The sequence below is a fragment of the Rhipicephalus microplus genome, unplaced genomic scaffold (assembly GCF_043290135.1).
Source record: "Rhipicephalus microplus isolate Deutch F79 unplaced genomic scaffold, USDA_Rmic scaffold_21, whole genome shotgun sequence".
NCBI classification, from domain to species: Eukaryota; Metazoa; Arthropoda; class Arachnida; order Ixodida; family Ixodidae; genus Rhipicephalus; species Rhipicephalus microplus.
Window position 1 is genome coordinate 6,422,358 of NW_027464594.1, and position 20,559 is coordinate 6,442,916.

The window sequence follows — 20,559 nt, forward strand, 5'->3', positions numbered from 1 at the left end:
AAATTGGAGACTTGATGACAGCAGATAAAAGAAAATACTTCCGACACCGGGAATCGAACCCGGGCCTCCTGGGTGAGAGCCAGGTATCCTAGCCACTAGACCATGCCGGAGAACGAAGAGGGACGGAGCGATCGCTTAGCCATTCGGCCAACACGGTAAAAGTATTGAAGGTATATAGCGTGCGCGAATCGGAGACTTGATGACAGCAGATAAAAGAAAATACTTCCAACACCGGGAATCGAACCCGGGCCTCCTGGGTGAGAGCCAGGTATCCTAGCCACTAGATCATGCCGGAGAGCAGAGAGGGAAGGGGCGATCGCTTAGCGATTCGGCCAACAGGGTGAAATTATTGAAGTTACATATCGTGCGCTAATTGGAGACTTGATGATAGCAGATAAAAGAAAATACTTCCGACACCGGGAATCGAACCCGGGTCTCCTGGGTGAGAGCTAGGTATCCTATCCACTAGACCATGCTGGAGAACGGAGAGGGACAGAGCGATCCCTTAGCCATTCAGCCAACAGTGTAAATGTATTGAAGTTATAGAGCGTGCGCAAATTGGAGACTTGATGATAGCAGATAAAAGAAAATACTTCTGACACTGGGAATCAAGCCCAGCCCTCCAGGGTGAGAGCCAGGTATCCTAGACACTAGACCATGCCGGAGAACGAAGAGGGACGGAGCGATCGCTTAGCCATTAGGCCAACACGGTAAAAGTATTGAAGGTATATAGCGTGCGCGAATTGGAGACTTGATGACAGCAGATAAAAGAAAATACTTCCGACACCGGGAAACAAACTCGGGCCTCCTGGGTGAGAGCCACGTATGTTAGCCACTAGACCATGCTGGAGATCGGAGAGGGATGGAGCGATCGCTTAACGATTCGGCCAACAGGGAAAAACTATTGAAGATACATTGCGTGCGAAAATTGAGACTTGATGACAGCGGATAAAAGAAAATACTTCCGACACCGCGAATTGAGCCCGGGCCTCCTGGGTTAGATCCAGGTATCCTAGCCACTAGACCATGCAGGAGAACGGAGAGGGACGAAGCGATCGCTTAGCCATTCGGCCAACAGGGTGAAATTATTGAAGTTACATAGCGTGCGCTAATTGGAGGTTTGATGATAGCAGATAAAAGAAAATACTTCCGACACCGGGAATCGAACCCATCCCTCCGGGGTGAGAGCCAGGTATCCTAGACACTAGACCATGCCGGAGAACGAAGAGGGATGGAGCGATCGCTTAGCCATTCGGCCAACACGGTAAAAGTATTGAAGGTATATAGCGTGCGCGAATTGGAGACTTGATGACAGCAGATAAAAGAAAATACTTCCAACACCGGGAATCGAACCCGGGCCTCCTGGGTGAGAGCCAGGTATCCTAGCCACTAGATCATGCCGGAGAGCAGAGAGGGAAGGGGCGATCGCTTAGCGATTCGGCCAACAGGGTAAAACTATTGAAGTTACATTGCGTGCGCAAATTTGAGACTTGATGACAGCGGGTAAAAGAAAGTACTTCCGACACCGGGAATCGAACCCGGGCCTCCTGGGTGAAAGCCAGGTATCCTAGCCAGTAGACCATGCCGGAGAACAGAGAGGGAAGAAACGATCGCTTAGACATTCGGCAAACAGGGTAAAAGTATTGAAGTTATATAGCGTGCGCAATTTGTAGACTTGAAGATAGCCGATAAAAATACTTCCGACACCGGGAATCGAACACAGGCCTCTTGGGTTAGAGCCAGGCATGTTAGCCACTAGACCATGCTGGAGATCGGAGAGGGATGGAGCGATCGCTTAACGATTCGGCCAACAGGGAAAAACTATTGAAGATACATTGCGTGCGCAAATTGAGACTTGATGACAGCGGATAAAAGAAAATACTTCCGACACCGCGAATTGAACCCGGGCCTCCTGGGTTAGATCCAGGTATCCTAGCCACTAGACCATGCAGGAGAACGGAGAGGGACGAAGCGATCGCTTAGCCATTCGGCCAACAGGGTGAAATTATTGAAGTTACATATCGTGCACTAATTGGAGACTTGATGATAGCAGATAAAAGAAAATACTTCCGACACCGGGAATCGAACCCGGGTCTCCTGGGTGAGAGCTAGGTATCCTATCCACTAGACCATGCTGGAGAACGGAGAGGGACAGAGCGATCCCTTAGCCATTCAGCCAACAGTGTAAATGTATTGAAGTTATAGAGCGTGCGCAAATTGGAGACTTGATGATAGCAGATAAAAGAAAATACTTCTGACACTGGGAATCAAGCCCAGCCCCCCGGGGTGAGAGCCAGGTATCCTAGACACTAGACCATGCCGGAGAACGAAGAGGGACGGAGCGATCGCTTAGCTATTCGGCCAACACGGTAAAAGTATTGAAGGTATATAGCGTGCGCGAATTGGAGACTTGATGACAGCAGATAAAAGATAATACTTCCAACACCGGGAATCGAACCCGGGCCTCCTGGGTGAGAGCCAGGTATCCTAGCCACTAGATCATGCCGGAGAGCAGAGAGGGAAGGGGCGATCGCTTAGCGATTCGGCCAACAGGGTAAAACTATTGAAGTTACATTGCGTGCGCAAATTTGAGACTTGATGTCAGCGGGTAAAAGAAAGTACTTCCGACACCGGGAATCGAACCCGGGCCTCCTGGGTGAAAGCCAGGTATCCTAGCCACTAGACCATGCCGGAGAACAGAGAGGGAAGGAACGATCGCTTAGTCATTCGGCAAACAGGGTAAAAGTATTGAAGTTATATAGCGTGCGCAAATTGTAGACTTGAAGATAGCCGATAAAGATACTTCCAACACCGGGAATCAAACCCAGGCCTCTTGGTTGACAGCCAGATATCCTAGCCACTAAACCACGCCGAGAACGGAGAGGGACGGAGCGATTGCTTAGCCATTCGGCCAACAGGGTAAAACTATTCAAGTTACATAGCGTGCGCGAATAGGAGACTTTATGATAGTAGATAAAAGAAATACTTCCGACACCGGGAATCGAACCCGGGCCTCCTGAGTGAGAGCCAGGTATCCTAGCCACTAGACCATGCCGGAGAACCGAGAGGGAAGGAGCGATCGCTTAGTGATTCGGCCTACAGGGTAAAAGTATTGAATTGACACAGCGTGCGCAAATTGGAGACTTGATGATAGCAGATAAAAGAAAAAACTTCCGACACCGGGAATCGTACCCAGGTCTCCTGGCTGAGAGCTAGGTATCCTATCCACTAGACCATGCTGGAGAACGGAGAGGGACAGAGCGATCCCTTAGCCCTTAAGCCAACAGTGTAAATGTATTGAAGTTACATAGCGTGCGATAATTGGAGACTTGATGATAGCAGATAAAAGAAAATACTTCCGACACCGGGAATTGCACACGGGCCTCATGTGTGAGAGCCAGGTATCCTAGGCACTAGACCATGCCGGAGAACGAAGAGGGACGGAGCGATCGCTTAGCCATTCGGCCAACACGGTATAAGGTATATAGGGTGCACAAATTGGAGACTTGATGACAGCAGATAAAAGAAAATACTTCCGACACCGGGAATCGAACCCGGGCCTCCTGGGTGAGAGCCAGGTATCCTAGACACTAGACCATGCTGGAGAGCAGAGAGGGGAGGAGCGATCGCTTACCGATTCGGCCAACAGGGTAAAACTATTGAAGTTACATTGCGTGCGCAAATTTGAGACTTGATGACAGCGGGTAAAAGAAAGTACTTCCGACACCGGCAATCGAACCCGGGCCTCCTTGGTGAAAGCCAGGTATCCTAGCCACTAAACCATGCCGGAGAACAGAGAGGGAAGGAGCGATCGCTTAGTCATTCGGCAAACAAAGTAAAAGTATTGAAGTTATATAGCGTGCGCAAATTGTAGACTTGAAGATAGCCGATAAAGATACTTCCGACACCGGGAATAAAACCCAGGCCTCTTGGGTGACAGCCAGATATCCTAGCCACTAAACCACATCGAGAACGGAGAGGGACGGAGCGATTGCTTAGCCATTCGGCCAACAGGGTAAAACTATCCAAGTTACATAGCGTGCGCGAATAGGAGACTTTATGATAGCAGATAAAGGAAAATACTTCCGACACCGGGAATCGAACCCGGGCCTCCTGAGTGAGAGCCAGGTATCCTAGCCACTAGACCATGCCGGAGAACCGAGACGTAAGGAGCGATCGCTTAGTGATTCGGCCTACAGGGTAAAAGTATTGAATTGACACAGCATGCGCAAATTGGAGACTTGATGATAGCAGATAAAAGAAAAAACTTCCGACACCGGGAATCGAACCCGGGTCTCCTGGCTGAGAGCTAGGTATCCTATCCACTAGACCATGCTGGAGAACGGAGAGGGACAGAGCGATCCCTTAGCCATTCAGCCAACAGTGTAAATGTATTGAAGTTATAGAGCGTGCGCAAATTGGAGACTTGATGATAGCAGCTAAAAGAAAATACTTCTGACACTGGGAATCAAGCCCAGCCCTCCGGGGTGAGAGCCAGGTATCCTAGACACTAGACCATGCCGGAGAACGAAGAGGGACGGAGCGATCGCTTAGCCATTCGGCCAACACGGTAAAAGTATTGAAGGTATATAGCGTGCGCGAATTGGAGACTTGATGACAGCAGATAAAAGAAAATACTTCCAACACCGGGAATCGAACCCGGGCCTCCTGGGTGAGAGCCAGGTATCCTAGCCACTAGATCATGCCGGAGAGCAGAGAGGGAAGGGGCGATCGCTTAGCGATTCGGCCAACAGGGTAAAACTATTGAAGTTACATTACGTGCGCAAATTTGAGACTTGATGAAAGCGGGTAAAAGAAAGTACTTCCGACACCGGGAATCGAACCCGGGCCTCCTGGGTGAAAGCCAGGTATCCTAGCCACAAGACCATGCCGGAGAGCAGAGAGGGAAGGAGCGATCGCTTAGCGATTCGGCCAACAGCGTAAAACTATTGAAGTTACATTGCGTGCGCAAATTTGAGACTTGATGAAAGCGGGTAAAAGAAATACTTCCGACACCGCGAATTGAACCCGAGCCTCCTGGGTTAGATCCAGGTATCCTAGCCACTAGACCATGCAGGAGAACGGAGAGGGACGAAGCGATCGCTTAGCCATTCGGCCAACAGGGTGAAATTATTGAAGTTACATAGCGTGCGCAAATTGTAGACTTGATGATAGCAGATAAAAGAAAATACTTCCGACACCGGGAAACAAACTCGGGCCTCCTGGGTGAGAGCCAGGTATTTTAGCCACTAGACCATGCTGGAGATCGGAGAGGGATGGAGCGATCGCTTAACGATTCGCCCAACAGGGGAAAACTATTGAAGATACATTGCGCGCGCAAATTGAGACTTGATGACAGCGGATAAAAAAAATACTTCCGACACCGCGAATTGAACCCGAGCCTCCTGGGTTAGATCCAGGTATCCTAGCCACTAGACCATGCAGGAGAACGGAGAGGGACGAAGCGATCGCTTAGCCATTCGGCCAACAGGGTGAAATTATTGAAGTTACATAGCGTGCGCTAATTGGAGACTTGATGATAGCAGATAAAAGAAAATACTTCCGACACCGGGAATCGAACCCGGGTCTCCTGGGTGAGAGCTAGGTATCCTATCCACTAGACCATGCTGGATAACGGAGAGGGACAGAGCGGTCCCTAAGCCCTTCAGCCAACAGTGTAAATGTATTGAAGTTACATAGCGTGCGAAAATTGGAGACTTGATGATAGCAGATAAAAGAAAATACTTCCGACACCGGGAATCGCACACGGGCCTCATGTGTGAGAGCCAGGTATTTTAGCCACTAGACCATGCAGGAGAACAGAGAGGGAAATAGCGATCGCTTAGCCATTTGGCCGACGGGGTAAAACTATTGAAGTTACATAGCGTGCGCAAATTGGAGACTTGATGATAGCAGATACAAAAAATACTTCCGACACTGGGAATCAAGCCCGGCCCTCCTGGGTGAGAGCCAGGTATCCTAGACACTAGACCATGCCGGAGAACGGAGAGGGACGGAGCGATCGCTTAGCCATTCGGCCAACACGGTAAAAGTATTAAAGGTATATAGCGTGCGCGAATTGGAGACTTGATGACAGCAGATAAAAGAAAACACTTCCGACACCGGGAATCGAACCCGGGCCTCCTGGGTGAGAGCCAGGTATCCTAGCCACAAGACCATGCCGGAGAGCAGAGAGGGAAGGAGCGATCGCTTAGCGATTCGGCCAACAGCGTAAAACTATTGAAGTTACATTGCGTGCGCAAATTTGAGACTTGATGAAAGCGGGTAAAAGAAAGTACTTCCGACACCGGGAATCGAACCCGGGCCTCCTGGGTGAAAGCCAGGTATCCTAGCCACTAGACCATGCCAGAGAACAGAGAGGGAAGGAACGATCGCTTAGTCATTCGGCAAACAGGGTAAAAGTATTGAAGTTATATAGCGTGCGCAATTTGTAGACTTGAAGATAGCCGATAAAAATACTTCCGACACCGGGAATCGAACCCAGGCCTCTTGGGTGAGAGCCAGATATCCTAGCCACTAAACCACGCCGAGAACGGAGAGGGACGGAGCGATTGCTTAGCCATTCGGCCAACAGGGTAAAACTATTGAAGTTACATAGCGTGCGCGAATAGGAGACTTTATGATAGCAGATAAAAAAATACTTCCGACGCCGGGAATTGCACCCCGGCCTCCAGGGTGGGAGCCAGATATCCTAGCCACTAGACCATGCCAGAGATAAGAGAGGGACGGAGTGATCGCTTAGTGATTCGGCCAACAGGGTAAAAGTATTGAAGTTACATAGCGTGCGCAAATGGCAGACTTGATGATAGCAGATAAAAGAAAACACTTCTGACACCGGGAATCGTACCCGGGCCTTCTGTGTGAGAGCCAGGTATCCAAGCCACTAGACCATGCCAGAGAGGGTGGAGCGATCACTTAGTCATTCGGCCAACAAGGTAAAAGTATTGAAGTTACATAGCGTGCGCGAATTGGAGACTTGATGATAGCAGATAAAAGAAAATACTTCCGACACCGGGAAACAAACTCGGGCCTCCTGGGTGAGAGCCAGGTATGTTAGCCACTAGACCATGCTGGAGATCGGAGAGGGATGGAGCGATCGCTTAACGATTCGGCCAACAGGGAAAAACTATTGAAGATACATTGCGTGAGGAAATTGAGACTTGATGACAGCGGATAAAAGAAAATACTTCCGACACCACGAATTGAACCCGGGCCTCCGGGGTTAGATCCAGGTATCCTAGCCACTAGACCATGCAGGAGAACGGAGAGGGACGAAGCGATCGCTTAGCCATTCGGCCAACAGGGTGAAATTATTGAAGTTACATAGCGTGCGCTAATTGGAGACTTGATGATAGCAGATAAAAGAAAATACTTCCGACACCGGGAATCGAACCCGGGTCTCCTGGGTGAGAGCTAGGTATCCTATCCACTAGACCATGCTGGAGAACGGAGAGGGACAGAGCGATCCCTTAGCCCTTCAGCCAACAGTGTAAATGTATTGAAGTTACATAGCGTGCGCAAATTGGAGACTTGATGATAGCAGATAAAAGAAAATACTTCCGACACCGGGAATCGCACACGGGCCTCATGTGTGAGAGCCAGGTATTTTAGCCACTAGACCATGAAGGAGAACAGAGAGGGAAATAGCGATCGCTTAGCCATTTGGCCGACGGGGTAAAACTATTGAAGTTACATAGCGTGCGCAAATTGGAGACTTGATGATAGCAGATACAAAAATACTTCCGACACTGGGAATCAAGCCCGGGCCTCCTGGGTGAGAGCCAGGTATCCTAGGCACTAGACCATGCCGGAGAACGGAGAGGGACGGAGCGATCGCTTAGCCATTCGGCCAACACGGTATAAGGTATATAGGGTGCACAAATTGGAGACTTGATGACAGCAGATAAAAGAAAATACTTCCGACACCGGGAATCGAACCCGGGCATCCTGGGTGAGAGCCAGGTATCCTAGCCACTAGACCATGCCGGAGAACCGAGAGGGAAGGAGCGATCGCTTAGCGATTCGGCCTACAGGGTAAAAGTATTGAATTGACATAGCGTGCGCAAATTGGAGACTTGATGATAGCAGATCAAAGAAAATACTTCCGACACCGGGAATCGAACCCGGGTCTCCTGGCTGAGAGCTAGGTATCCTATCCACTAGACCATGCAGGAGAACAGAGAGGGAAATAGCGATCGCTTAGCCATTTGGCCGACAGGGTAAAACTATTGAAGTTACATAGCGTGCGCAAATTGGAGACTTGATGGTAGCAGATACAAAAAATACTTCCGACACTGGGAATCAAGCCCGGGCCTCCTGGGTGAGAGCCAGGTATCCTAGGCAGAGGACCATGCCGGAGAACGGAGAGGGACGGAGCGATCGCTTAGCCATTCGGCCAACACGGTATAAGGTATATAGGGTGCACAAATTGGAGACTTGATGACAGCAGATAAAAAAAAATACTTCCGACACCGGGAATCGAACCCGGGCCTCCTGGGTGAGAGCCAGGTATCCTAGCCACTAGACCATGCCGGAGAACCGAGAGGGAAGGAGCGATCGCTTAGTGATTCGGCCAACAGGGTAAAAGTATTGAAGTTACATAGCGTGCGCAAATGGCAGGCTTGATGATAGCAGATAAAAGAAAACACTTCTGACACCGGGAATCGTACCCGGGCCTTCTGTGTGAGAGCCAGGTATCCAAGCCACTAGACCATGCCAGAGAGGGTGGAGCGATCACTCAGTCATTCGGCCAACAAGGTAAAAGTATTGAAGTTACATAGCGTGCGCGAATTGGAGACTTGATGATAGCAGATAAAAGAAAATACTTCCGACACCGGGAAACAAACTCGGGCCTCCTGGGTGAGAGCAAGGTATGTTAGCCCCTAGACCATGCTGGAGATCGGAGAGGGAAGGAGCGATCGCTTAGCCATTCGGCCAACACGGTATAAGGTATATAGGGGGCACAAATTGGAGACTTGATGACAGCAGATAAAAGAAAATACTTCCGACACCGGGAATCGAACCCGGGCCTCCTGTGTGAGAGCCAGGTATCTTAGCCACTAGACCATGCAGGAGAACAGAGAGGGAAATAGCGATCGCTTAGCCATTTGGCCGACAGGGTAAAACTATTGAAGTTACATAGCGTGCGCAAATTGGAGACTTGATAATAGCAGATAAAAGAAAATACTTGCCGACACCGAGAATCGCACACGGGCCTCCGGTGTGAGAGCCAGGTATCTTAGCCACTAGACCATGCCAGAGAACGGAGAGGGACGGAGCGATCGCTTAGCCATTCGGCCAACACGGTAAAATTATTGAAGGTATATAGCGTGCGCGAATTGGAGACTTGATGACAGCAGATAAAAGAAAACACTTCCGACACCGGGAATCGAACCCGGGCCTCCTGGGTGAGAGCCAAGTATCCTAGACACTAGACCATGCTGGAGAGCAGAGAGGGAAGGAGCGATCGCTTGCCGATTCGGCCAACAGGGTAAAACTATTGAAGTTACATTGCGTGCGCAAATTTGAGACTTGATGACAGCGGGTAAAGGAAAGTACTTCCGACACTGGCAATTGAACCCGGGCCTCCTTGGTGAAAGCCAGGTATCCTAGCCACTAAACCATGCCGGAGAACAGAGAGGGAAGGAGCGATCCCTTAGCCATTCAGCCAACAGTGTAAATGTATTGAAGTTGTAGAGCGTGCGCAAATTGGAGACTTGATGATAGCAGATAAAAGAAAAAACTTCCGACACCGGGAATCGAACCCAGGTCTCCTGGCTGAGAGCTAGGTATCCTATCCACTAGACCATGCTGGAGAACAGAGAGGGACAGAGCGATCCCTTAGCCATTCAGCCAACAGTGTAAATGTATTGAAGTTATAGAGCGTGCGCAAATTGGAGACTTGATGATAGCAGATAAAAGAAAATACTTCCGACACTGGGAATCAAGCCCGGGCCTCCTGGGTGAGAGCCAGGTATCCTAGGCACTAGACCATGCCGGAGAACGGAGAGGGACGGAGCGATCGCTTAGCCATTCGGCCAACACGGTATAAGGTATATAGGGTGCACAAATTGGAGACTTGATGACAGCAGATAAAAAAAAATACTTCCGACTCCGGGAATCGAACCCGGGCCTCCTGGGTGAGAGCCAGGTATCCTAGCCACTAGACCATGCCGGAGAACCGAGAGGGAAGGAGCGATCGCTTAGCGATTCGGCCTACAAGGTAAAAGTATTGAATTGACATAGCGTGCGCAAATTGGAGACTTGATGATAGCAGATCAAAGAAAATACTTCCGACACCGGGAATCGAACCCGGGTCTCCTGGCTGAGAGCTAGGTATCCTATCCACTAGACCATGCTGGAAAACGGAAAGGGACAGAGCCATTCCTTAGCCCTTCAGCCAACAGTGTAAATGTATTGAAGTTACATAGCGTGCGCAAATTGGAGACTTGATAATAGCAGATAAAAGAAAATACTTGCCGACACCGAGAATCGCACACGGGCCTCCTGTGTGAGAGCCAGGTATCTTAGCCACTAGACCATGCCAGAGAACGGAGAGGGACGGAGCGATCGCTTAGCCATTCGGCCAACACGGTAAAATTATTGAAGGTATATAGCGTGCGCGAATTGGAGACTTGATGACAGCAGATAAAAGAAAATACTTCCGACACCGGGAATCGAACCCGGGCCTCCTGGGTGAGAGCCAAGTATCCTAGACACTAGACCATGCTGGAGAGCAGAGAGGGAAGGAGCGATCGCTTGCCGATTCGGCCAACAGGGTAAAACTATTGAAGTTACATTGCGTGCGCAAATTTGAGACTTGATGACAGCGGGTAAAAGAAAGTACTTCCGACACTGGCAATTGAACCCGGGCCTCCTTGGTGAAAGCCAGGTATCCTAGCCACTAAACCATGCCGGAGAACAGAGAGGGAAGGAGCGATCCCTTAGCCATTCAGCCAACAGTGTAAATGTATTGAAGTTGTAGAGCGTGCGCAAATTGGAGACTTGATGATAGCAGATAAAAGAAAAAACTTCCGACACCGGGAATCGAACCCAGGTCTTCTGGCTGAGAGCTAGGTATCCTATCCACTAGACCATGCTGGAGAACAGAGAGGGACAGAGCGATCCCTTAGCCATTCAGCCAACAGTGTAAATGTATTGAAGTTATAGAGCGTGCGCAAATTGGAGACTTGATGATAGCAGATAAAAGAAAATACTTCCGACACTGGGAATCAAGCCCGGGCCTCCTGGGTGAGAGCCAGGTATCCTAGGCACTAGACCATGCCGGAGAACGGAGAGGGACGGAGCGATCGCTTAGCCATTCGGCCAACACGGTATAAGGTATATAGGGTGCACAAATTGGAGACTTGATGACAGCGGGTAAAAGAAAGTACTTCCGACACCGGGAATCGAACCCGGGCCTCCTGGGTGAAAGCCAGGTATCCTAGCCACTAGACCATGCCGGAGAAAAGAGAGGGAAGGAACGATCGCTTAGTCATTCGGCAAACAGGGTAAAAGTATTGAAGTTATACAGCGTGCGCAATTTGTAGACTTGAAGATAGCCGATAAAAATACTTCGGACACCGGGAATCGAACCCAGGCCTCTTGGGTAAGAGCCAGATATCCTAGTCACTAAACCACGCCGAGAACGGAGAGGGACGGAGCGATTGCTTAGCCATTCGGCCAACAGGGTAAAACTATTGAAGTTACATAGCGTGCGCGAATAGGAGACTTTATGATAGCAGATAGAAAAATACTTCCGACACCTGGAATTGCACCCCGGCCTCCAGGGTGAGAGCCAGATATCGTCGCCACTAGACCATGCCAGAGATAAGAGAGGGACGGAGTGATCGCTTAGTGATTCGGCCAACAGGGTAAAAGTATTGAAGTTACATAGCGTGCGCAAATGGCAGACTTGATGATAGCAGATAAAAGAAAATACTTCCGACACCGGGAAACAAACTCGGGCCTCCTGGGTGAGAGCCAGGTATCCTAGCCACAAGACCATGCCGGAGAGCAGAGAGGGAAGGAGCGATCGCTTAGCGATTCGGCCAACAGCGTAAAACTATTGAAATTACATTGCGTGCGCAAATTTGAGACTTGATGAAAGCGGGTAAAAGAAAGTACTTCCGACACCGGGAATCGAACCCGGGCCTCCTGGGTGAAAGCCAGGTATCCTAGCCACTAGACCATGCCGGAGAACAGAGAGAGAAGGAACGATCGCTTAGTCATTCGGCAAACAGGGTAAAAGTATTGAAGTTATATAGCGTGCGCAATTTGTAGACTTGAAGATAGCCGATAAAAATACTTCCGACAGCGGGAATCGAACCCAGGCCTCTTGGGTGAGAGCCGGATATCCTAGCCACTAAACCACGCCGAGAACGGAGAGGGACGGAGCGATTGCTTAGCCATTCGGCCAACAGGGTAAAACTATTGAAGTTACATAGCGTGCGCGAATAGGAGACTTTATGATAGCAGATAAAAAAATACTTCCGACGCCGGGAATTGCACCCCGGCCTCCAGGGTGAGAGCCAGATATCCTAGCCACTAGACCATGCCAGAGATAAGAGAGGGACGGAGTGATCGCTTAGTGATTCGGCCAACAGGGTAAAAGTATTGAAGTTACATAGCGTGCGCAAATGGCAGACTTGATGATAGCAGATAAAAGAAAACACTTCTGACACCGGGAATCGTACCCGGGCCTTCTGTGTGAGAGCCAGGTATCCAAGCCACTAGACCATGCCAGAGAGGGTGGAGCGATCACTTAGTCATTCGGCCAACAAGGTAAAAGTATTGAAGTTACATAGGGTGCGCGAATTGGAGACTTGATGATAGCAGATAAAAGAAAATACTTCCGACACCGGGAAACAAACTCGGGCCTCCTGGGTGAGAGCCAGGTATGTTAGCCACTAGACCATGCTGGAGATCGGAGAGGGATGGAGCGATCGCTTAATGATTCGGCCAACAGGGAAAAACTATTGAAGATACATTGCGTGCGGAAATTGAGACTTGATGACAGCGGATAAAAGAAAATACTTCCGACACCACGAATTGAACCCGGGCCTCCTGGGTTAGATCCAGGTATCCTAGCCACTAGACCATGCAGGAGAACGGAGAGGGACGAAGCGATCGCTTAGCCATTCGGCCAACAGGGTGAAATTATTGAAGTTACATAGCGTGCGCTAATTGGAGACTTGATGATAGCAGATAAAAGAAAATACTTCCGACACCGGGAATCGAACCCGGGTCTCCTGGGTGAGAGCTAGGTATCCTATCCACTAGACCATGTTGGAGAACGGAGAGGGACAGAGCGATCCCTTAGCCCTTCAGCCAACAGTGTAAATGTATTGAAGTTACATAGCGTGCGCAAATTGGAGACTTGATGATAGCAGATAAAAGAAAATACTTCCGACACCGGGAATCGCACACGGGCCTCATGTGTGAGAGCCAGGTATTTTAGCCACTAGACCATGAAGGAGAACAGAGAGGGAAATAGCGATCGCTTAGCCATTTGGCCGACGGGGTAAAACTATTGAAGTTACATAGCGTGCGCAAATTGGAGACTTGATGATAGCAGATACAAAAATACTTCCGTTACTGGGAATCAAGCCCGGGCCTCCTGGGTGAGAGCCAGGTATCCTAGGCACTAGACCATGCCGGAGAACAGAGAGGGACGGAGCGATCGCTTAGCCATTCGGCCAACACGGTATAAGGTATATAGGGTGCACAAATTGGAGACTTGATGACAGCAGATAAAAGAAAATACTTCCGACACCGGGAATCGAACCCGGGCATCCTGGGTGAGAGCCAGGTATCCTAGCCACTAGACCATGCCGGAGAACCGAGAGGGAAGGAGCGATCGCTTAGCGATTCGGCCTACAGGGTAAAAGTATTGAATTGACATAGCGTGCGCAAATTGGAGACTTGATGATAGCAGATCAAAGAAAATACTTCCGACACCGGGAATCGAACCCGGATCTCCTGGCTGAGAGCTAGGTATCCTATCCACTAGACCATGCAGGAGAACAGAGAGGGAAATAGCGATCGCTTAGCCCTTTGGCCGACAGGGTAAAACTATTGAAGTTACATAGCGTGCGCAAATTGGAGACTTGATGATAGCAGATAAAAGAAAATACTTCCGACACCGGGAATCGAACCCGGGCCTCCTGTGTGAGAGCCAGGTATCTTAGCCACTAGACCATGCAGGAGAACAGAGAGGGAAATAGCGATCGCTTAGCCATTTGGCCGACAGGAAAAAACTATTTGTTACATAGCTAGCCGGGCAGCCACGGCAAGCATACGCAGACAACCGCAGACTAGGGCAACGAGTGAACGTTTATTGTTTCGCGCAAGCTTCTTTTGTAGCTTCATCTACGAAGCAGGGAGAGGGGGAAAAGGGGGGCGGGAATGGCTATCGCTTCAGCCATCGACAGAAACACGAAGGGGGGAAAGGGGGGGACGTAGAAGTAGGAGAGTTCAGTTCGCAACACTTCTCTCTTCTTAAAAATGGAACCGTTGTACTGGCTTGCGTTGTCTGGTAGAACGCCGAAGCACTGGTTCCGCGCTTGGGGTCGCCGCTTGTGTAGGACCGGCCTGTGGCATGGTTGGCACTGGATGGTCGTGGGGGCTTGCGGTAGTGAGCGCTTCTGGAGGCAGCACGGTGGAGCTTGTAGTTGGGGGCCCCGGCGATCGTTTCGGCAGCATGGACATATTAGACTCTGATAAGGATGCAGAGCCCGGCGATGGGGGCTGCGATGCTTGTCGAGGGCGCACTTGGTCAACGTGGCGTCTGACTACAGAATGAGGAGTTTGGACGGTCACCATTCGGGATCCTGCAGTGGACTGCACACGCCCTGGTGTCCACTTTTCTCCGACACCGTAGTTCCGCACGTACACGTTGCTTTCTATGGGGACCACCCAGTCATCTGATGCCGGCGGCGAGTCTGCAACAGTTGAGGGAAAACACGCATCCAATCGTGAACGTAACTGGAACCCTAGCAGCAATTCTGACGGAGATTTTCCCGTCTTCTGTGGTGTTCTCCTGTAGTTGAACAGGAGCCGCACAAGGTTGTCCTCCAAATTACCCTCCCTCATCTTCCGAAGTCCATCCTTTATTGTACGCACTGCTCGTTCTGCCGCTCCATTAGACTGTGGATGAAAGGGCGCCGTTTTCAGATGCATTATGTTGTTCTTTGCCACGAACGTAGCAAAATCCTGGCTAGAAAACTGTGTCCCATTATCCGAAACAATGGTTCGCGGGACGCCGAATCGACTGAACATGGCGCGCAGACAGGTGATTGTGCTTGTTGTGGTGGCATGCTTTACTGGCACGGCTTCTATCCACTTGGTATGGGCATCTACTGCAACTAGAATCATCTTGCCTGCTATGGGTCCGGCAAAATCGACATGTAGCCGCGACCATTTTTCATTGGTTTTCGGCCAGTTTACTGGTGGTGCCGCTGCCGGCATTGGCATGTTTTGGGCACAGTTCGTGCAGCCGGCTGAAAGCGCTTCAATATCGCGGTCTAGTCGGGGCCACCAAAATTTTGACCTTGCCACTGCTTTCATTCCTGACGAGCCTTGGTGGGTCTCGTGCAACAGTTTCAAAAGACGGTCCCGCGCTTTTTCCGGTATCACTACGCGATGCCCCCAATACACTAGACCATGGGCTACGGACAGTTCTAGTTTGCGGTCGAAAAACGGCCGCATCGTTTCCTCCAGCTGTTTTGCACTTTTGGGCCAGCCATGTAATATACAATTCTTTACCGCCGTTACTGCGGGGTCTGTGGCCGATAGCTGCTGTAGCTCCCGTGTTGTGATAACGCCATCGTCAAAATTATCCAGAGCGAGGACATATTCCGGTGGCTCACCCACGTCATCAGCCTCCGTAGACCGCAGTGGCAGCCTGCTCAGGGCGTCCGCGTTGAGCAACTGTTTTCCCGGCGTGTATTGCAGCTTGTAGCGGTAGCCACCCAAGTACAGTGCCCAGCGCTGGATACGTGCTGCAGCCAGGGGTGGCGTCGGGCGGTCGGATTGCAACAAGCTCAAGAGGGGCTGGTGGTCCGTCACGAGAGTGAATTGGCGACCTAAAAGGTAATCACGAAACTTAGTGACGCCAAACACTAAAGCCAGGGCCTCTCTTTCCAGCTGAGAGTAATTTTTCTCGGCGGCCGTCAGTGTACGGGACCGGAACCCAATGGGTTTTGGCATGCCGTTACTCGTGTGAAAAAGCGCCGCGCCCACACCGTAAGGGGAAGCATCACATTCGAGCTTCAACTCTTTCAACGGGTCAAATTGAACAAGAACCTGAGCTTGCATTAGGCTGTCTTTTGCTTTCTCAAAGGCAGCTTCTTGTTGCCGCCCCCACTGCCATACTGTGCCCTTCTCCAAAAGTTTGTTGAGCGGAGAAAGTAGAGTGGACATATTTGGAAGAAATTTGGCATAAAACGTCAGCATTCCTAAAAAGGAACGCAGCTCCGCCACGTTCTGTGGGCGAGGTGCCTGAGCGATCGCTTCCAAATTTTTCTCTGTGGGATGAAGACCCTCTCTGTCTATCCGATGGCCGAGATATGTGACAGAAGGCTGTCTAAAGCTGCACTTATCAGACCTTAGCTTAACTCCGTGTTCACGGAACCGTTGCAACACACTCTTCAGGCGTTCACTCCCATCGCCACGAGCCTCCGAAACCAGTACATCATCAAGGTAAGCCTGAACCCCTGGCAAACCTGACAGTATTGCATCCATTTTTCTTTGAAAAATAGCCGGAGCAGAGGATATTCCGAAGGGAAGCCTATTATACGAAAACAAGCCTCTGTGCGTGTTAATGACGCAGAGCTTCCTTGCGGCTTCATCCAAAGGAACTTGATTATAGGCATCTCGCAAATCAAGAATGCTAAAATACTCCCCGCCGTTTAGAGATGCAAACATGTCTTCAATCACTGGGAGAGGGTACTGCTCAACTGTACAGGCTGGATTTAGGGTGGCTTTGAAGTCACCACAAATTCTAACAGTTCCGTCTTTCTTAAGTACCGGCACGATGGGAGTGGCCCAATCGGAATGTTGGACTGGTGAAAGTACACCGATGGCTACCAGCCTGTCCAGTTCTTGCGTCACCCTGTCCCTTAGAGCGTAAGGTATGGATCTTGCCTTACAGAATTTCGGCACCGCTCCCTCTTTCAGCTGCAATGTGGCTGGAGGCCCCTTGATCAGGCCAAGATCCTTGGAGAAGACGTCGTGGTAGTCGTCGACAATGTTGTGAACTGCCCCAGCGGGTTCTGGCGTTGAGTGTAGCAAGTCTTGTGCCGACGGCTGCAAAACTGGAACCCCCGCTCTGTGGAGCAAGGAAATCAGATCCCGGCCACACAGGTTAGGTCCCGAGCAGTTCAGTACAATAAGACGGCAGTAAACTGAGACGGCCCTGTATTGCACACAAAGTTGCAATTCCCCCATCACTGGGAGTGGTCCAACGTAGCATGACAACTTCACCTGAGAAGGTTTAAGCGCTGGCCACTGTTCGCGATGCTTGTCAAACACGTTTTTGGAAATTACGCAGACAGGCGAGCCAGTATCTACTTCCATTGTAAGTTGTACGCCATTCCATGAAAAACTGCGCCTTATCGGCGGCTCGAGGCGGCTTTTTCGTGCAGAAAGTAAGGTCCATATATGTGTCTCGTCCTTATCGTCGTCTTCAGTTACGGCTTCTTCGAGAGTCAAAGCTCTTCCCTCCACTGCATGCGTTGCGACGCGGCTCTTACTGGCGGTTGTGCGGCACATCTTTGCGAGATGCCCATGACGTCCGCAGCGATAACACCTTGCTCTAATCCAACGACAGCTGTTGCCGTCGTGTTTGCTGCTTCCGCATCTATCACAATGCTGTGCCGCGTGCCGAGTCGGAGATGTTTTAACAGTGTTGGCCTCGGACGCGCGTAGCTTAAGCAAGGGCGTAGCTTCTGAGGTCATGCTTTCGGCACCATTTTCAGCTGCTTCGACAGACAGTGCCAATGCTTCGGCTTCTTCTAGCGTTAAATCCTTTTTTGCCAACATCTGTTTCCTCAGTGCCACGGAGCGTACGCCGCAGACAATGCGATCCCGAAGCATGCGGTCAAGAGACGTGCCGAAATTGCAGTTGTCTGCTATTCGGCGAATAGCAACGAGAAATGCGCTAACGCTTTCGCCTGGAAGTTGTGAGCGATTGAAGAACTTGTAGCTTTCCGTTATCTCGTGCTTCTTAGGGTCATAATACTCATTCAAGCTCTGAACGACTTCCTTGTATGTCAGTTCATTTGGTGCACGCGGGGCTACTCTGCCGGCTAGCACCTCGACCGTCTTACTAGACAACGCCGAAACTAGTAGTGCTCGCTTCTTAGCCGGGTCCGTTACACTGTTCGCCTCGAAATACGCTTCTGCTCTGACGAGGTAAGGCTTCCACTTATCTTTCGTTTCGTCGTAATCCGGCAACTGCAGGGAGGCCATCGTGGTCGGTCCTCGTTCGTCTGACGCCAGGACTCGTAGTCCGTCAGGTACCGTGGGTAGCGAAAACCGACTTCGTCGCCACTGTTACATAGCTAGCCGGGCAGCCACGGCAAGCATACGCAGACAACCGCAGACTAGGGCAACGAGTGAACGTTTATTGTTTCGCGCAAGCTTCTTTTGTAGCTTCATCTACGAAGCAGGGAGAGGGGGAAAAGGGGGGCGGGAATGGCTATCGCTTCAGCCATCGACAGAAACACGAAGGGGGGAAAGGGGGGGACGTAGAAGTAGGAGAGTTCAGTTCGCAACACTATTGAAGTTACATAGCGTGCGCAAATTGGAGACTTGATGGTAGCAGATACAAAAAATACTTCCGACACTGGGAATCAAGCCCGGGCCTCCTGGGTGAGAGCCAGGTATCCTAGGCACTAGACCATGCCGGAGAACGGAGAGGGACGGAGCGATCGCTTAGCCATTCGGCCAACACGGTATAAGGTATATAGGGTGCACAAATTGGAGACTTGATGACAGCAGATAAAAAAAATACTTCCGACAGCGGGAATCGAACCCGGGCCTCCTGGGTGAGAGCCAGGTATCCTAGCCACTAGACCATGCCGGAGAACCGAGAGGGAAGGAGCGATCGCTTAGCGATTCGGCCTACAAGGTAAAAGTATTGAATTGACATAGCGTGCGCAAATTGGAGACTTGATGATAGCAGATCAAAGAAAATACTTCCGACACCGGGAATCGAACCCGGGTCTCCTGGCTGAGAGCTAGGTATCCTATCCACTAGACCATGCTGGAAAACGGAGAGGGACAGAGCCATTCCTTAGCCCTTCAGCCAACAGTGTAAATGTATTCAAGTTACATAGCGTGCGCAAATTGGAGACTTGATAATAGCAGATAAAAGAAAATACTTCCGACACCGGGAATCGCAAACGGGCCTCCTGTGTGAGAGCCAGGTATCTTAGCCACTAGACCATGCCAGAGAACGGAGAGGGACGGAGCGATCGCTTAGCCATTCGGCCAACACGGTAAAAGTATTGAAGGTATATAGCGTGCGCGAATTGGAGACTTGATGACAGCAGATAAAAGAAAACACTTCCGACACCGGGAATCGAACCCGGGCCTCCTGGGTGAGAGCCAGGTATCCTAGACACTAGACCATGCTGGAGAGCAGAGAGGGAAGGAGCGATCGCTTACCGATTCGGCCAACAGGGTAAAACTATTGAAGTTACATTGCGTGCGCAAATTTGAGACTTGATGACAGCGGGTAAAAGAAAGTACTTCCGACACTGGCAATCGAACCCGGGCCTCCTTGGTGAAAGCCAGGTATCCTAGCCACTAAACCATGCCGGAGAACAGAGAGGGAAGGAGCGATCGCTTAGTCATTCGGCAAACAAAGTAAAAGTATTGAAGTTATATAGCGTGCGCAAATTGTAGACTTGAAGATAGCCGATAAAGATACTTCCGACACCGGGAATAAAACCCAGGCCTCTTGGGTGACAGCCAGATCTCCTAGCCACTAAACCACGCCGAGAACGGAGAGGGACGGAGCCATTGCTTAGCCATTCGGCCAAAAGGGTAAAACTATTCACGTTACATAGCGTGTGCGAATAGGAGACTTTATGATAGCAGATAAAGGAAAATACTTCCGACACCGGGAATCGAACCCGGGCCTCCTGAGTGAGAGCCAGGTATCCTAGCCACTAGACCATGCCAGAGATAAGAGAGGGACGGAGTGATCGCTTAGTGATTCGGCCAACAGGGTAAAAGTATTGAAGTTACATAGCGTGCGCAAATGGCAGACTTGATGATAGCAGATAAAAGAAAACACTTCTGACACCGGGAATCGTACCCGGGCCTTCTGTGTGAGAGCCAGGTATCCAAGCCACTAGACCATGCCAGAGAGGGTGGAGCGATCACTTAGTCATTCGGCCAACAAGGTAAAAGTATTGAAGTTACATAGCGTGCGCGAATTGGAGACTTGATGATAGCAGATAAAAGAAAATACTTCCGACACCGGGAAACAAACTCGGGCCTCCTGGGTGAGAGCCAGGTATGTTAGCC

The 20,559-nt window shown here is 50.3% G+C and overlaps 35 non-coding genes across 35 annotated transcripts; all 35 read right to left on the reverse strand.

Annotated features, from left to right (window-relative positions):
• Positions 1-38: 38 nt before the first annotated feature.
• Positions 39-110, reverse strand: TRNAE-CUC (transfer RNA glutamic acid (anticodon CUC)). Its single transcript has one exon. It is a non-coding gene; the product is annotated as a tRNA-Glu (tRNA).
• A 113-nt stretch (positions 111-223) lies between these two features.
• On the reverse strand, positions 224-295 carry TRNAE-CUC (transfer RNA glutamic acid (anticodon CUC)). Its single transcript has one exon. It is a non-coding gene; the product is annotated as a tRNA-Glu (tRNA).
• A 113-nt stretch (positions 296-408) lies between these two features.
• TRNAE-CUC (transfer RNA glutamic acid (anticodon CUC)) lies at positions 409-480 on the reverse strand. The gene has a single exon. It is a non-coding gene; the product is annotated as a tRNA-Glu (tRNA).
• Positions 481-1,332: 852 nt separating this feature from the next.
• On the reverse strand, positions 1,333-1,404 carry TRNAE-CUC (transfer RNA glutamic acid (anticodon CUC)). The gene has a single exon. It is a non-coding gene; the product is annotated as a tRNA-Glu (tRNA).
• A 113-nt stretch (positions 1,405-1,517) lies between these two features.
• TRNAE-UUC (transfer RNA glutamic acid (anticodon UUC)) lies at positions 1,518-1,589 on the reverse strand. Its single transcript has one exon. It is a non-coding gene; the product is annotated as a tRNA-Glu (tRNA).
• Positions 1,590-2,067: 478 nt separating this feature from the next.
• On the reverse strand, positions 2,068-2,139 carry TRNAE-CUC (transfer RNA glutamic acid (anticodon CUC)). Its single transcript has one exon. It is a non-coding gene; the product is annotated as a tRNA-Glu (tRNA).
• Positions 2,140-2,437: 298 nt separating this feature from the next.
• TRNAE-CUC (transfer RNA glutamic acid (anticodon CUC)) lies at positions 2,438-2,509 on the reverse strand. The gene has a single exon. It is a non-coding gene; the product is annotated as a tRNA-Glu (tRNA).
• Positions 2,510-2,622: 113 nt separating this feature from the next.
• TRNAE-UUC (transfer RNA glutamic acid (anticodon UUC)) lies at positions 2,623-2,694 on the reverse strand. Its single transcript has one exon. It is a non-coding gene; the product is annotated as a tRNA-Glu (tRNA).
• Positions 2,695-2,986: 292 nt separating this feature from the next.
• Positions 2,987-3,058, reverse strand: TRNAE-CUC (transfer RNA glutamic acid (anticodon CUC)). The gene has a single exon. It is a non-coding gene; the product is annotated as a tRNA-Glu (tRNA).
• Positions 3,059-3,533: 475 nt separating this feature from the next.
• On the reverse strand, positions 3,534-3,605 carry TRNAE-CUC (transfer RNA glutamic acid (anticodon CUC)). Its single transcript has one exon. It is a non-coding gene; the product is annotated as a tRNA-Glu (tRNA).
• Positions 3,606-4,083: 478 nt separating this feature from the next.
• Positions 4,084-4,155, reverse strand: TRNAE-CUC (transfer RNA glutamic acid (anticodon CUC)). The gene has a single exon. It is a non-coding gene; the product is annotated as a tRNA-Glu (tRNA).
• A 113-nt stretch (positions 4,156-4,268) lies between these two features.
• Positions 4,269-4,340, reverse strand: TRNAE-CUC (transfer RNA glutamic acid (anticodon CUC)). The gene has a single exon. It is a non-coding gene; the product is annotated as a tRNA-Glu (tRNA).
• A 298-nt stretch (positions 4,341-4,638) lies between these two features.
• Positions 4,639-4,710, reverse strand: TRNAE-CUC (transfer RNA glutamic acid (anticodon CUC)). The gene has a single exon. It is a non-coding gene; the product is annotated as a tRNA-Glu (tRNA).
• Positions 4,711-4,823: 113 nt separating this feature from the next.
• TRNAE-UUC (transfer RNA glutamic acid (anticodon UUC)) lies at positions 4,824-4,895 on the reverse strand. Its single transcript has one exon. It is a non-coding gene; the product is annotated as a tRNA-Glu (tRNA).
• Positions 4,896-5,560: 665 nt separating this feature from the next.
• TRNAE-CUC (transfer RNA glutamic acid (anticodon CUC)) lies at positions 5,561-5,632 on the reverse strand. Its single transcript has one exon. It is a non-coding gene; the product is annotated as a tRNA-Glu (tRNA).
• Positions 5,633-6,114: 482 nt separating this feature from the next.
• TRNAE-CUC (transfer RNA glutamic acid (anticodon CUC)) lies at positions 6,115-6,186 on the reverse strand. Its single transcript has one exon. It is a non-coding gene; the product is annotated as a tRNA-Glu (tRNA).
• Positions 6,187-6,299: 113 nt separating this feature from the next.
• On the reverse strand, positions 6,300-6,371 carry TRNAE-UUC (transfer RNA glutamic acid (anticodon UUC)). The gene has a single exon. It is a non-coding gene; the product is annotated as a tRNA-Glu (tRNA).
• Positions 6,372-7,393: 1,022 nt separating this feature from the next.
• TRNAE-CUC (transfer RNA glutamic acid (anticodon CUC)) lies at positions 7,394-7,465 on the reverse strand. The gene has a single exon. It is a non-coding gene; the product is annotated as a tRNA-Glu (tRNA).
• A 473-nt stretch (positions 7,466-7,938) lies between these two features.
• On the reverse strand, positions 7,939-8,010 carry TRNAE-CUC (transfer RNA glutamic acid (anticodon CUC)). Its single transcript has one exon. It is a non-coding gene; the product is annotated as a tRNA-Glu (tRNA).
• A 474-nt stretch (positions 8,011-8,484) lies between these two features.
• TRNAE-CUC (transfer RNA glutamic acid (anticodon CUC)) lies at positions 8,485-8,556 on the reverse strand. The gene has a single exon. It is a non-coding gene; the product is annotated as a tRNA-Glu (tRNA).
• Positions 8,557-9,023: 467 nt separating this feature from the next.
• TRNAE-CUC (transfer RNA glutamic acid (anticodon CUC)) lies at positions 9,024-9,095 on the reverse strand. The gene has a single exon. It is a non-coding gene; the product is annotated as a tRNA-Glu (tRNA).
• Positions 9,096-9,394: 299 nt separating this feature from the next.
• Positions 9,395-9,466, reverse strand: TRNAE-CUC (transfer RNA glutamic acid (anticodon CUC)). Its single transcript has one exon. It is a non-coding gene; the product is annotated as a tRNA-Glu (tRNA).
• Positions 9,467-9,764: 298 nt separating this feature from the next.
• TRNAE-CUC (transfer RNA glutamic acid (anticodon CUC)) lies at positions 9,765-9,836 on the reverse strand. Its single transcript has one exon. It is a non-coding gene; the product is annotated as a tRNA-Glu (tRNA).
• Positions 9,837-10,126: 290 nt separating this feature from the next.
• Positions 10,127-10,198, reverse strand: TRNAE-CUC (transfer RNA glutamic acid (anticodon CUC)). The gene has a single exon. It is a non-coding gene; the product is annotated as a tRNA-Glu (tRNA).
• A 113-nt stretch (positions 10,199-10,311) lies between these two features.
• On the reverse strand, positions 10,312-10,383 carry TRNAE-CUC (transfer RNA glutamic acid (anticodon CUC)). Its single transcript has one exon. It is a non-coding gene; the product is annotated as a tRNA-Glu (tRNA).
• Positions 10,384-10,682: 299 nt separating this feature from the next.
• TRNAE-CUC (transfer RNA glutamic acid (anticodon CUC)) lies at positions 10,683-10,754 on the reverse strand. The gene has a single exon. It is a non-coding gene; the product is annotated as a tRNA-Glu (tRNA).
• A 660-nt stretch (positions 10,755-11,414) lies between these two features.
• On the reverse strand, positions 11,415-11,486 carry TRNAE-UUC (transfer RNA glutamic acid (anticodon UUC)). Its single transcript has one exon. It is a non-coding gene; the product is annotated as a tRNA-Glu (tRNA).
• Positions 11,487-12,147: 661 nt separating this feature from the next.
• Positions 12,148-12,219, reverse strand: TRNAE-UUC (transfer RNA glutamic acid (anticodon UUC)). The gene has a single exon. It is a non-coding gene; the product is annotated as a tRNA-Glu (tRNA).
• Positions 12,220-13,241: 1,022 nt separating this feature from the next.
• Positions 13,242-13,313, reverse strand: TRNAE-CUC (transfer RNA glutamic acid (anticodon CUC)). The gene has a single exon. It is a non-coding gene; the product is annotated as a tRNA-Glu (tRNA).
• Positions 13,314-13,786: 473 nt separating this feature from the next.
• Positions 13,787-13,858, reverse strand: TRNAE-CUC (transfer RNA glutamic acid (anticodon CUC)). The gene has a single exon. It is a non-coding gene; the product is annotated as a tRNA-Glu (tRNA).
• Positions 13,859-14,156: 298 nt separating this feature from the next.
• Positions 14,157-14,228, reverse strand: TRNAE-CUC (transfer RNA glutamic acid (anticodon CUC)). Its single transcript has one exon. It is a non-coding gene; the product is annotated as a tRNA-Glu (tRNA).
• Positions 14,229-19,036: 4,808 nt separating this feature from the next.
• Positions 19,037-19,108, reverse strand: TRNAE-CUC (transfer RNA glutamic acid (anticodon CUC)). The gene has a single exon. It is a non-coding gene; the product is annotated as a tRNA-Glu (tRNA).
• A 113-nt stretch (positions 19,109-19,221) lies between these two features.
• On the reverse strand, positions 19,222-19,293 carry TRNAE-CUC (transfer RNA glutamic acid (anticodon CUC)). Its single transcript has one exon. It is a non-coding gene; the product is annotated as a tRNA-Glu (tRNA).
• Positions 19,294-19,591: 298 nt separating this feature from the next.
• TRNAE-CUC (transfer RNA glutamic acid (anticodon CUC)) lies at positions 19,592-19,663 on the reverse strand. Its single transcript has one exon. It is a non-coding gene; the product is annotated as a tRNA-Glu (tRNA).
• A 478-nt stretch (positions 19,664-20,141) lies between these two features.
• TRNAE-CUC (transfer RNA glutamic acid (anticodon CUC)) lies at positions 20,142-20,213 on the reverse strand. The gene has a single exon. It is a non-coding gene; the product is annotated as a tRNA-Glu (tRNA).
• Between the last annotated feature and the right edge of the window lie 346 nt (positions 20,214-20,559).